The 12,765-nt window shown below is 41.3% G+C and overlaps 1 protein-coding gene across 1 annotated transcript in view; it reads left to right on the top strand.

The window, feature by feature from the left end:
• Positions 1–12,765, top strand: part of GMDS (GDP-mannose 4,6-dehydratase) — a 619,043-nt gene that overhangs the window by 507,523 nt on the left and 98,755 nt on the right. The window lies entirely within an intron of this gene.

Below are 12,765 nucleotides of genomic sequence, written 5' to 3'. Positions count from 1 at the left end.
TGAGTATTTTCCAACTCAAAAGGCCCTTTATATTGAACTTTTCATCCTTCTTGTTTATATTCTTCCAAAAAAACTTTGTGATGTGATGGTTGCGTGCAAACAGTGGAGTCACATCATAAATAAACAGCTTACCAGACCAGACCCAGGCTTGTATGCCTCTAGGAAAAGGAAGCCAAGCCGGAATGCAATGAGAGCAAAAGAAGGTGAATCTTCGCCTTGAGCATTCAAGAGCCTAAGTTCTGATGAAAAAAAACAAAATTTGAAGGATCTTTCAAGGATAATTTTCACTACATGCAATTTTGGTCTTAAGCTCTGTCAAGAGAAGCAAATTCCCCCCTACCCTATAGCCCCGCTTTTAATTCCTTGAGCACCTCCTGTCCTTTGGAGTCTGTAACTGTAAGCAAATGAGATAGGACTGGCATCTGTCTCATTCACCAGTGTGTCCTCAGTGCTCACAACAGCCAGCCTGCAATAGGTGCTCTGTAATACCTACTTAAGCCCAAGTGGATATCCAGATCAAGCTTCCCGAAAGTCCTTCCAAGAGTGCCGATTGTTACCCTAACTTCCCCAAGTTAGGTTAGCAGGAACTCCTTCAGCATGAATCATTCTCTCATGGTGATGACACCTATAAAGAAGCCACCATGCTTCCTACCCCAGGAAGCTACTAGGGAGGGATGGTAAAGACCTGGATTTATACAAGGGCATGGAGATTGGAGAGGCTGGACAGACCCAAGAAAGACAGAATGAACAGGATTTTGTGAACAATTGGATATAGAAGGTGAAGGAAAGCTTGATTAGTGGTGCCATCAATTAAGATAGAAAACTTTCTGCCCTCTCATAATTTTTACCTGCTATGTTTTGTGTGCTTAAAGGAAGGTTATAGATATTTTCTCTAAACCTCTGGACTTTCTCTTTAACCTCATATTACATGACTTTCACATCAGACAGACCCATCAATATCTGGAACATTCTCACTTTAGCTGTTTTAAGTTCTGTTGTCACTTCCCATCTCTGCTACTGTTTTTGGAAATATCTGTTGCAGTTTTCACTGAAAAGGCTAGAAAAATGTGTTGCTATCTGTATATTTAGAAGTGGCACAAATATTTGCTCTTGAAGTCTTTGGCGTCATTTGAGTGATTTTTGCTTTGAATTTTATTAGAAAATAGCACATTCATTTCAGTTTGGGTTGGTAGAATATATTCATGGGAGTAGATCAGTACTCCCATGCAATCCTGGTAAAAAGCTAAGGTAATGCTTGACAATTAAATTCCCATTTGGTCATTTGTACTGAGAAGGCACTCTCATGACCACAAATGTTTTCTTCCAAGAACATTACAGGGTGTTTGTTTGTTTATTTGGAGGAGGTTGCATTGTTGGGGTTGTTTTTAGTGTTATGTTTTGCTTTTCACTTTCCCGTCAACCTATTACTAAGTAATATCAAAAGGAAGCACTTTTCTCCTACAATTAAAGTGATAGTAGCATAAACCAAACAGGCGATACTTGTATTGACTAATTTTCTGTCATTAATTGTGTTAAATTTTGAGAAGAAAGTTGTGAGAATAGCCTGCAAGCCATGTGAGAAGCACCATCTGCTGTTGGGGGAGAAAGATGTTTCAGCCAATGGAAGTATTTATCATAGTCTGTGGTACTGTATCTACATTTTCAGTAAAAAACAGGGCAAAATCGTTATACACTGAAAAAGAAACTCATTTCTAAAATCCTCCTGGCTGAGATAACAAGCTGTTTTGTGTTCATGCACATTCTTCCCCTAACTGGGAATTGTTTCCTGGTGGATGGGATTTCTGGTGCCTAGACCTCGAGGATGAGCATGAAGAAGGCTATGAAAAGAGCAAGGCCAGTGGATAGAGATTCTAGGGTGTGAATCCTGTATCCCTGTGGCTGGTGTGTCTGCTGTAAGGCATTCCTCGAGAATTTGCTGATCCTGTGACTATCTTAGATTGCATTATGGGAAAAAAACATCCTTCCAATAAGTTATTTTTGACGCACAGAATTTTCCCATGACGTACTTCTAAGGGTTCTATTTACGAGGAGAGTCAGGAGAAGGCAAGTCACTATGGTTCTGCATTTTTTCCTCTAGGAAGTGTTCATACCTTTCAATGTGCATAGGTGCAGTCTGTGTCCCTTCCTCTGCTGGAGCGTTGCTGCGTCTGTTTTCATACAGCTACCTCTGTGCCCCCAGGTAGCTTCAATTTCCACCTTAACAGCGTGCTGCATCTTCCTTTGATGTCCATAGTGTCTAACCAAGTTGAATGAAATCTGTGAGACTGAGTGATAAAAATATAACTTATCTTCAGTCATTTTAGAATCTGCCATTACAGCTAGAAAAATCCATCATTGTGAGAAAGCCTGCATAGAAAGCCTATTCCTGAATGGAGGTTCTATGAGAACTTTCTGTAGATAATTTTAATAGACCCAGGTCTTCAAAATTATCTACATAACATTTAGTCATAATAAAAAGATTTGGACTTTTTATGTAAGCTTCAACTTACCACTGAAAGAGAATCTCCCTCCCTCCCTCCGTCCTTTCTTCTTTGTCTTTCTCCCCTCCCCATTCTCTCTGGAAATCTAAGCCCTTCTATAAGCTTCTAACATACTTGGGTTTTTTGGGTTTTTTTTGTTTTTTTTTGGTTTTTTGTTTTTTGTTTATTGCAGTAAGATACTTGGGTTTTTAACCCATCAGAAAAAACAAAATATAGGCCGGCCTGGTGGCGCAAGCGGTTAAGTGCGCGCGCTCCGCTGCGGCGGCCCCGGGTTCGCCGGTTCGGTTCTCAGGCGCGCACCGACGCACCGCTTGTCAGGCCATGCTGTGGCGGCCTCCCACATAAAGTGGAGGAAGATGGGCGTGGATGTTAGCCCAGGGCCAGTCTTCCTCAGCAAAAAGAGGATTAGCAGATGTTAGCTCAGGGCCAATCTTCCTCACACACACACACACACACACACACACGCAAAATATATATATATATAACAGCCTAAAGTGAGGTGAACCTTTATTGAAGCAGTGGGTTTTTTAATTATTAGTATGTATGAGATCTAATTTGAGCGCTGATGTCATGCTGGGTCTTGGAGGCTGAGGCAACCCTCATTCCATTTCATATACAGTTGGTGCAATTCACTGGATAGCAGATCAACTTAAATTCTTTAACTAAGGATCCATCAGATCCTCAAAATAACTGCTGCCTCTCTAAGTTACGTAATTAAACAGCCAGCACAGTACCTCAGATGTAGTAGATGCTCAACAAATGTGCTCTCTGCCCACTTCATTTTCCTCTCAAAGCCAGACTCATCTAAGAGAATCAAAATACATTTCCTTGCCCTTGAGACGTGTAGGCTCTAATTGGCTGGCAATAAGAACACATTATTTACAAATATATACAAATAGATGATGGTACTGTGCAAATTTATTGTATCAGTACTGAATAATAGCACCATGATCAAGATTGGAGTGATGTCTGCAGAAAGGTAGAATTAATTGGGCCCTTGACCAAAGTGGGAGATATGGATGGTAGTTAAGAAGAGGGAAAGCCTTCCAAGTGGGTGGAATGGTATGAGAAAGGCATGGAGGCAGGAGTTAGTCAATTGTATGTGGGCAATGGGCAAGCTGATAAACTGGGTTGGACCGGCCTGACCACATTAGGGCATATCAAGAGATACCCACACGTGCTATTCCCTCTGCTTCCCCTGGCACTTCCCACTCATTCTCTAGATCTTTGCTTAGACATCCTCCCTCTGGCCAACACCCTACCCTCAACCGAGTTTTGCTGGGTGCCCTCCTCAGTCCCCCAACAGCATTCTGTCTACCTCCTACCATCATTCATATACTACATTGTGGTGGACAGTAGAATCTAAGCCCCTGAAGGACAGAGACCATGTCCAGCTTGCTCATGCCTTTGTCCTTAGCACCTGGCTTAGCTTAGTGCCTGGAACTTAGTAGGTGCTCAGTGAAGATTTGTGGGAGGTAGGAGGAAAGGAGATGGATGGATAAGGTTGGGGAAATAGTGGAGATACAGATGACAGAAGGCCCTGAACTATGGCTGAGACTCGCACACAGAACTTGAGCACTAGTCCTTAAATTGCCACCTTCCCACTGTGGCCCCTTAGTAAGACCTCCATACATTTTGCTTACTCATGCAAGCAGGAAAAACTCCACCTACATTCTTTTGGTGTTGAGAAGATGCCCCAGCTGAGTTAAAATAAATAAAATAAAGCAGGTAGCTAGCACACAGTTAGCAAGCCCTGTTAAGAGAGCATAGAAACATTCAGGCACATTTGAAAGCTAGCTGTGCATTTGAACTTTCTTTCACTGGCATCTTTACAGCTGAGGAGAGCAATCTCTGTTTTGTTTTTCTTTTTATTTGATCTCTTGAGCCACCCTCAGGCATGACCACACAAGGCTTTTTCCATTGAGTTAGTCATACCAATCTGATTTCCTAAAGATAAAGCATAAGAAAAGACAATTTCTGCCCATTCCAGCCATGTGAGAGAGAGGTGTTGTCCAAGCCCTTCCCCCTGTGGCCTTCTGTAAATTGTTCAGCCCCCTAAACTCCTTTTTCCCCACATATAAACTGCAAATTGTACTACCCACCTGACTCTTGGTGTGGGGATTCATCAATTGACATTTACAAGGGGCCCATGAGATGGAATGCACAGAATAAAGGAAGCCATTACTCTACCAAGTAACAACCTCCTACATGAAAAGCTGTATAATGGATTTAAATTTTAGCTTTTTTGTTGTAGTTGATTATTCATTAACTACAATATAGGAGCTAGAACCCCCTTATTTAATAACAATTATCATTATTAATATAAATAAAATGCAAAAAGACTGAGCATGGATGGAGACAAAGCAATGCGAAAGACGTATACAACTTAAGTTCTCACGTATACATGGTACGACCTTTACACTAGCGCTGTCTTTTAGGAATAGCATAGGTTTTGTGATTAACACCGTGATCCCCTGAACATAAAAATTATACCCTATCCTCTTCTCTCCTGTTCCACTAGCAGGTCGCCCCTCACTCCTGTCTGGAAACAGTCCCTCTTCCTGGCCTTTGGCTTCAGCCCTCCTGCCTTTTCAAGAAACTATGAGTTACGCCTCCCTCCTCTGCCTTCAACCCTCCTTCACGGCTCCTTCTCATCAACATCTTGACATTATCAAATGCTCCCATCTTTAAAAAATGCACCCCCTCAAACATTCATTCCCTCCAGATATGCCTTTCCTCTCTTTTCTCTGCTCTGCCAAAAGGTACCAAAGAGTCGCCTCTCCTCACTGTCTCCCATTCCTCTTCACCTCACACCAGTCTGCCTTCTGCCCCATCACTCCTTCAAAGCAGCTCTTTCTAGCATCTCCAGGGACCTGCATGGGCCTGTTTTAGTCCTCGAATCCTTCTTGACATCTCCCCAGCATCTGGCATCGTTGACACCACCTCCCTCCCTTGGCAAACACGCGTCTTCCCTCAGTTTCTGAGGTCGAGCACTCTACAATTTGCCTTCCTCCTCCCAGACAGCTCCTCCTCAGTTTTTGCAGACTTGATCTACCGGGTACCCTGTGAGTGGTTTCCTCTGTGGAGGAGATGGGAGCTGAAAGTTGATGGTTCTAAAAACATCAGTGCCTCCGGTTGTCCAGAAGGCAGGGTGAGAGGAGGAGATCTGAGGGAAGCGCTGGGTTTTTAGGGGACATGGGTAGGGCAGAAACCCTGGGACAGAGCTCTGGTTGGGTCAGGGTGGAGCCCTCTGCAGGCAACGTAGAGGGAGCTGCTGGGGAGGCCCTTGGTCAGAGTCTGCTATTTGTAAAGTTCGTGTTTGTAATGACTTTTTTCTTTCATTATTGGTTTCTGTTTTTTTCCAGCTACTCCAGCACAGAATTGAAACTCTAATCAATCCAGAGGAATTGTCACAAACCCCAGCAATCCCACCCTCTACCCCCGCCTCCCTATTTTCCCAGCTAGTCCTATCTGCTCTTTGCACCATTCTGTGGGCCCTTTCTGTCTGGAAATGTGCGCGCTCTACTGCTCTGGTTAATTGTCGTGATTTATCTCAAGATAAGTATTTGCTCTACTCGATGTTTTTCTGCTCTCTCTTTCTGGAAATCCTACTGTACTCTGTTATACTCTTTTAGCTGATTATTTTGTCATTTAGCTCCCTATTTCTAAATAACATGTTTTTATTGCTGGTTCTAGATTTTCTTCCCTTCCAGGCATTATCTATTGGCCTCCTCTTATTCAAAACAAGGATTTTGTTTTCTTTTCCTTGTCTTGCCCCTCCTTCCATTCTCTTAATACTCTATTGTTATATTTTAATTTTTGATTAGCTTAGTATTCAGTGTTACATTATCATGACTGATCAATGGTATTCATTCCAGTGAACCCAATTACTTATTCTTTCCTGTACAATCGTCCTTTGTTCACCACAGAGCTAACGATTGTCAGCTTTCTCCATTTGCTTCATTTTCTATGCATTTATCACTAATGTTGCCCCAAACTTTGCCCCAGCTATCTAAATCACCTTTGAAGGCATTTAGGCCTGTGGTTATTCTTTAGTCGTGTCTTCCTGTAGCAGGCCTTCTAGAACCTTCTGACATGATCCCATCTGGACTGGTGGAGGGTTGGCATCCCGGATTTGCCTTCATGCTCATGTGGAGGATTCTCTTAGCCACTCTCCTGAGTTGGATTCCCTATTTCCTGACATCTTTTTAAAAACTGATTTGGTGAAGCAAAATCTTAATTAGTTTCCTGAGAATGGTACATGGGAAGCAAATATTTTTTGACCAGGTGTATCTGAAAATATCTTTATTCTGTCCTCAAAATGGAAAAGGTAGCTGATATATATTTCTAGGTTGGAAATAATTTTTCTTCAGAATTTTGAAGGCATTGCTCCATTGCTCTTGAATTTGCGGTGTTACTGTGGGAAGCTAAAAGCCGTTCTGACTCCTAGCCCCTGTGTGCTCTCTCTGGATGTCTGTCAGGCCTTCTCTTTGTCCCGGTGTTCTGAAATTTCATATGATGTGAGTCTAGTCACATCGATTATTTGAGGCACTGTGTTGGGCCCTTTCAGTCTGGAAATGCACGTTCTTCTGCTCTGATCAATTTTCTTGATTTATTTTAAGATAATTATTTGCACTGCTCCATTTTTTCTGTACTGTCTTTCTGGAAATCCTATTATACTGACCTCTTGAGGCCATCTTCTGATTTTTTTATCTTCCTTCTTGTTTTTCGTAGCTACATCTTTTTGCTCCACTTTTTGGAAGATTTCCTCAAATTTATCTTCAAAATCTTCTCTTGAATTTTTTTTTTTCTCGGTGAGGAAGATAGGCTCTGAGCTAACATCTGTGCTAATCTTCCTCTATTTTTTGTATATGAGATGCTGCCACAGCATGGCTTGACAAACAGTATGTTGGTCCATGCCCAGGATCCGAACCTACGAACCCTGGGCCACCGAAGCAGAGCACACGAACTAAACCACTATGCCACCAGGCCAGCCCCTGAATTTTTAACTCCTGACTTTGTTTCAATTTCTAAATTTTTTTTCAAATTGTCCTGTTTTATATAGTATCTGGTTTTTGTTTCTTTGATATCTTTCCCTATCTCTCTGAAGATATTAATGGCAGTGTATGTGAGTTTTTGTTTGTTTTGTTTTTTGATTATCTTCCCCGTTTGTTCTATTTCCTCCAAGTTGCTGTTTTTCAATTTGTTTGTTGTGATTTCTGTCTTCATATATGTGTTTCCTCACATGTCTGTCTGGTAATCCTTGGTTTTCTGTTCATGTTTAAACGTAGGGGCCTAAAAAGCTAACTGGGAGTTTTGGAGAAGAGAGCTAGAGCTTGTTGACTATGGGGTGACCTGACAGGGCCATTTACTTACAGAATCTCTGATGCCCAGAGAAGAATCCCCAGTCTCCTCCCCACCCTGGGGCTGGCTGGGGAGTCTCAGCATTCAGCATACATCTTCACTTAATTTTTCCTTGTTTTCCACATGGTAACCCCACCTTTCACTGGGTCCAGTGACCTTCAGTTCTGCAACCTTCTTCTCCAGGGAGGTTAAGGCAGTTGCCAAGTGATAGGGAATTTAGGAGGGGATTGGGCATCAGACTGCTTCTCAGAGAGTTGTAATCAGCCCTCACTTCCTGAGCATTTGGGGGCTTCCTCAAGTATAAATTGGGTTCATTTGCAGCTTCCCCACTGCTGGCTTAGGAGTCTGTTTTCTAGGGCTTCTGCTAAGTAAATCCTTTGACACTCACCCATCTGCTTTCCAGCTTCCAGAATTTGGTTTCTCTTTCCTGTTCTTTTAGCCCTGTGAGTTTATTCACTTTTTGAAAGAGTTCTGGGTAAGGAGCATAAGTGTGTGCAAACCATCATCTTTATCCAGAACCTAATAATTCTTCCAGGACTGCTTTTTGTCATTTGCTAATAAATTTTAGCTGCTGGCAACCTCCTATTTCCATATCTGTATCCTAATAAAATTGTGTTTCTTAAAATAATTCCTGAGAGTTTTTGTGATATTTAGGTTGCTACAAGGAGTGCATCACCCCTCTGCTACTTTAGCTCTAAAAGTCTCCTAAACTGGACTCACACAGTTGACTTTGATGTCGTTGTTCCTTAAGGGGATTGCTGGTTAGCCCTGGTGGTCTGGTGGTTAAAATCCAGTGCTCTCACTGCGTGGTCTTGGTTCATTTCCTGGTCAGGGAGCCACACCACTCATCTGTCATTGTCATGCTGCAGCGGCTGCATGTTGCTGTGATGCTGAAAGCTATGCCACCAGTATTTCAGATACCAGCAGGGTCACCTATGGAGGGCGGTTTTCAGTGGAGCTTCCAGATTAAGACAGACTAGGACGAAGGACCTGGCCACCCACTTCTGAAAAAATTGGCCGTGAAAACCCTGTGACTAGCAACGGAGTATTGTCTGATAGAGCACCAGACGTGAGAGGATGGCGCAAAAAGACCAGGCAGGATTCTGCTCTGCTGGACGCAGGATTGGAATAGATTTGATGGCACTAACAACAAAAAAGGGATTCCTAGTTGAGTAGATTTTAGTAGCACCTCATCTTGCCTTATTGTGCTTGATTCTGTTATTCTTCAATGAATTCTATTGCTATTTAATGCTTAATAGGAGCCAACAATTTATTTTAAAGATTGAATTATACAGGATCCCTGCTCAGTGAGCTGTTGATCTAAATCAGTGGCTAGCAATTCCTGTTAATTAGCTGAATCCTCTACTCCCTGTCAAGCCACCGTCATTTCATTAACATTGCAGCTCTGCTTTGAGTCATAACATTACTTGTTAGGACAAGTTAGCTGTTACCTTTTACTTGTTAATACAGGTGTTTCAGGTATTGTTGTAACTGAATGTTTTTTGGCCCTTGGCCGAAACTTTTGCTTATTGTGTTCATTGCAGACCTAGTGCAAATTAGAAAGTGGTTTTTGCCAACTCAGTTCTGCTTTGAGCCATTTCCTGGTTACAGTTGATCGTTCAGGGCAGCTACATTAATCGTAGGGGCAATGCCATGGGCTTCGAGATAGTTTAGACAGTAGACAGCATTTGCAAGATGGCAGCGCAGCAGACAGTATTCAGAGAGAGGCAAAGAAGGCCTGTGTGCTGGAAGTTCATACCCACAAGTGCCCAAGTGCCTCAAGTCTAACTTGCAGATTCCTTCCTTCACTCTTTTCCCATTTCAACTACTGTTACAAATCCCAAATGTTAGCATATGACTGCAGAGCAATCAAAGAGAATCAGTAGTAGACGGGAAAATTCAAGCTAGACAGGACAATTCAAGCTGGTACAGCAATGCAACCTGTTGTTGCCATCAGGAATCAAATGCTTTCCTTTAGTTGAAGGTGAGGATATACCATTAACTCATCCCCTACAGCAGGAGTGGGCAACCTATGACCTGCAGGCCAAACCTCCCCTGAAGCCTGTTTTTTACTGTCCTCTAAGGTTGATGTTACAGTTTTAAAGGGTAGTTTAAAAAAAAAAAATGATGATAATAATGAAGATGAGAAAGAGGAGGAGGAGGAAGAGAAAGCAGAAGAAGGAAAAGAAAAGGAAGAATATGTAACAGAGACTGTATGTGATCTGTAAACCTAAAATATTTTCTTTCTGGCTCTCTACAGAAACAGTTTGCCAGCCCCTGGTCTAAAGACAAGTCGCTACTGGCTTTCCTTGTTCCTTTCCTGTCCCACATGCTCCCTCCCCAACCAGGGAAAACTCTCCACCTCTTTATCATGGCTCTGTCAACGTAAATATGTGTGTGTGTTCATGTGTGGTTTCAAAAAATAATTAATTATAGGGGCTGGCCGGATGGTGTAGTGGTTAAGTTCACATGCTCCACTTTGGCAGCCCGGCCCAGGGTTCATGGGTTTGGATCCCGGGCGCAGACCTACACACCGCTCATCAAGCCATGCTGTGGCAGTGTCCCACGTACAAAATAGAGGAAGATGGGCCCTGATGTTAGCTCAGGGCCCATCTTCCTCAGCAAAAAGAGGAAGATTGGCAACAGATGTTAGCTCAGGGCCAACCTTCCTCACCCCCCAAAAATAAATAAATAAATAAAATGAAAAGAAACAGGTAAAATTAGTTTAAAAAAATAATTAAAAATAGATAGATTTAAATCACCTGTTCTCAAGTTTGTGTTGTCAGCCAATGTACCGATATGGAGGGCAGTGCTATATGTATGTGTGTACATAAGTCAGCATGACCAGTCATGGCTTACTTACCTAGCTACAACTGGAAAAAATAGAAAAATTATGGACAGTGTTTTTGTTAACACTTTTGCTTAGTTGGAGATACTGTCAGGAAGATATATGCTGAACTTGTTTCTCCTTGTGAGTACAAAATGTGAACAAAAAATAAAACATGCTTATGAAATACAAATATCTTTTTGTTTACTGAAAGCCTAACCAAAGAAAAGATTCCACTTAAACAATTAACTTTAGAATTAGATAGGTAATTTTTAAAAATAATGAGTTTACTAACTATTCTCTCTTACTGTGGATATTAGCCAAGATTTGGTCTTGACCCATAGAGATGTGCAGGTTCACCATCACTTCAGTTTTTGTCTTTTTGTGGCATTTTCAGTCTGCATACTCTAAAGCAGCCACATACCATTTCCAGGTGGATTTTTCAAAAACTTAGCTCTGATCCTGTCAAATCAGTCTAATCGGCAGTAAGAAATTAAACCAGATAAGTAAATACCAAACACTCCTTTTTGAGTCAATTAACTAACCTAAAAGTCATAGAAAAATGCCAGTGATACAGTTTTGTGTTGTTCAACATATTATGCTATAATTCTCTCTGTGTGGGGGACATTTTTTATATGTACCATGAGTCCACTGGCAAATTCAGCATACTTATAAACTGATTATTCCTTCAACAATGGAATATTATCCCTATGCTATCAAAAAGTGAATTAATACTGTATTGCATATTTAAAATTGCTAAGAGAATAAATCTTAAAAGTTCTTATCACAAGGAAAAAAAATTCTTTAACTATGTATGGTGACAGATATTAACCAGGCTTATTGTGGTGGTCATTTTGCAATATATACAATATCGAATCATTATGTTGTACACGTGAAACTAATATAATGTTGTATGTCAATTATACCTCAATAAAAAAATTAATTTTTAAAAAATGAATTGAGGGGCCAGCCTGGTGGTACAGCGGTTAGGTGCGCGTGCTCCACTTCGGCAGCCCAGGATTCCCAAGTTCGGATCCTGGGTGCACACCGACGCACCGTTTGTCAAGCCATGCTGTGGCAGCGTCCCATGTAAAGCAGAGGAAGATGGGCATGGATGTTAGCTCAGGGCCAATCTTCCTCACACACAAAAAAGAAAAAAGTGAATTGAGGATAGAACATTTGGATGATTATTCAGAAATAAAGCTTAAGGGCCCAGTTTATGTCTCTAATACCCAACCTACGTCCAGAATATAACCATGATCAACGTTTAATGTTCCTCTTCAATGGCTCCAGTGAATCACATTGTCAAGTAACTAATTTAATGCTCTATTCCTTCCTTTGATCCCCACTGTGTCTCTGATCCAGGGGCACACGGAATTGTCCTATTGTCATAGGGTTCCTCTCCAGCTGATAAAGCAAACTAGTTCTGAGGATAAGCATTGAAATCAAACATTACTTTGTAATTTTTTTTCTTTGCCAAAATTTTCATTTGTAAAAATAATTCAAATTATATAGTGTTTTCTGTTGTTGTTGTTGTTGTTTGTTTGTAGAAATCCAGAGGTCAACACTAAGCCAGTGGCTTCATTTTTTAAAAAATGAGAACATAAAATGGAATTCCAACAAGAAGCTGGTCTTGAAGCTTATGAGCGTATCCCTCACGGTGTGCTGTGTAGACTTGAAGGGGCCATTATTGGGATCTTTAACTGTTGTCAACAGTAGATATTGAAGGAAGAAAAACTTGAGTTCAAAAACATCATAGCTGAATCAGAGGAGGTAGAGAGATCCTCATATACCCTCTCTTAGCAGAAAGTGAACCAATTAGTTGTGCACTTTTTGGAGGTTTAATCATCTCAGATTTATTAATGAGGCCCACTGCTGAGGGGGTAGCGGAAGGGAACTTATATATAATACAGGGATGAAATGAATGGTTAATTAGGGTATGAAACTTGTTCCAAAATGGAATGCATTGAATTTATAATCAATAAAACTACATCCCTAAAATATATCCCTAAAACTACAAAAATTTTAAAAAATAAAGGGAGAGACAGAGCCATTGATTAATTCGTAATAATT

Source organism: Ceratotherium simum, chromosome 13, assembly GCF_057802395.1.
Source record: "Ceratotherium simum simum isolate JZ-2026a chromosome 13, ASM5780239v1, whole genome shotgun sequence".
Taxonomy (NCBI): domain Eukaryota; kingdom Metazoa; phylum Chordata; class Mammalia; order Perissodactyla; family Rhinocerotidae; genus Ceratotherium; species Ceratotherium simum.
This window is presented reverse-complemented; position numbering and strand designations above follow the sequence as displayed.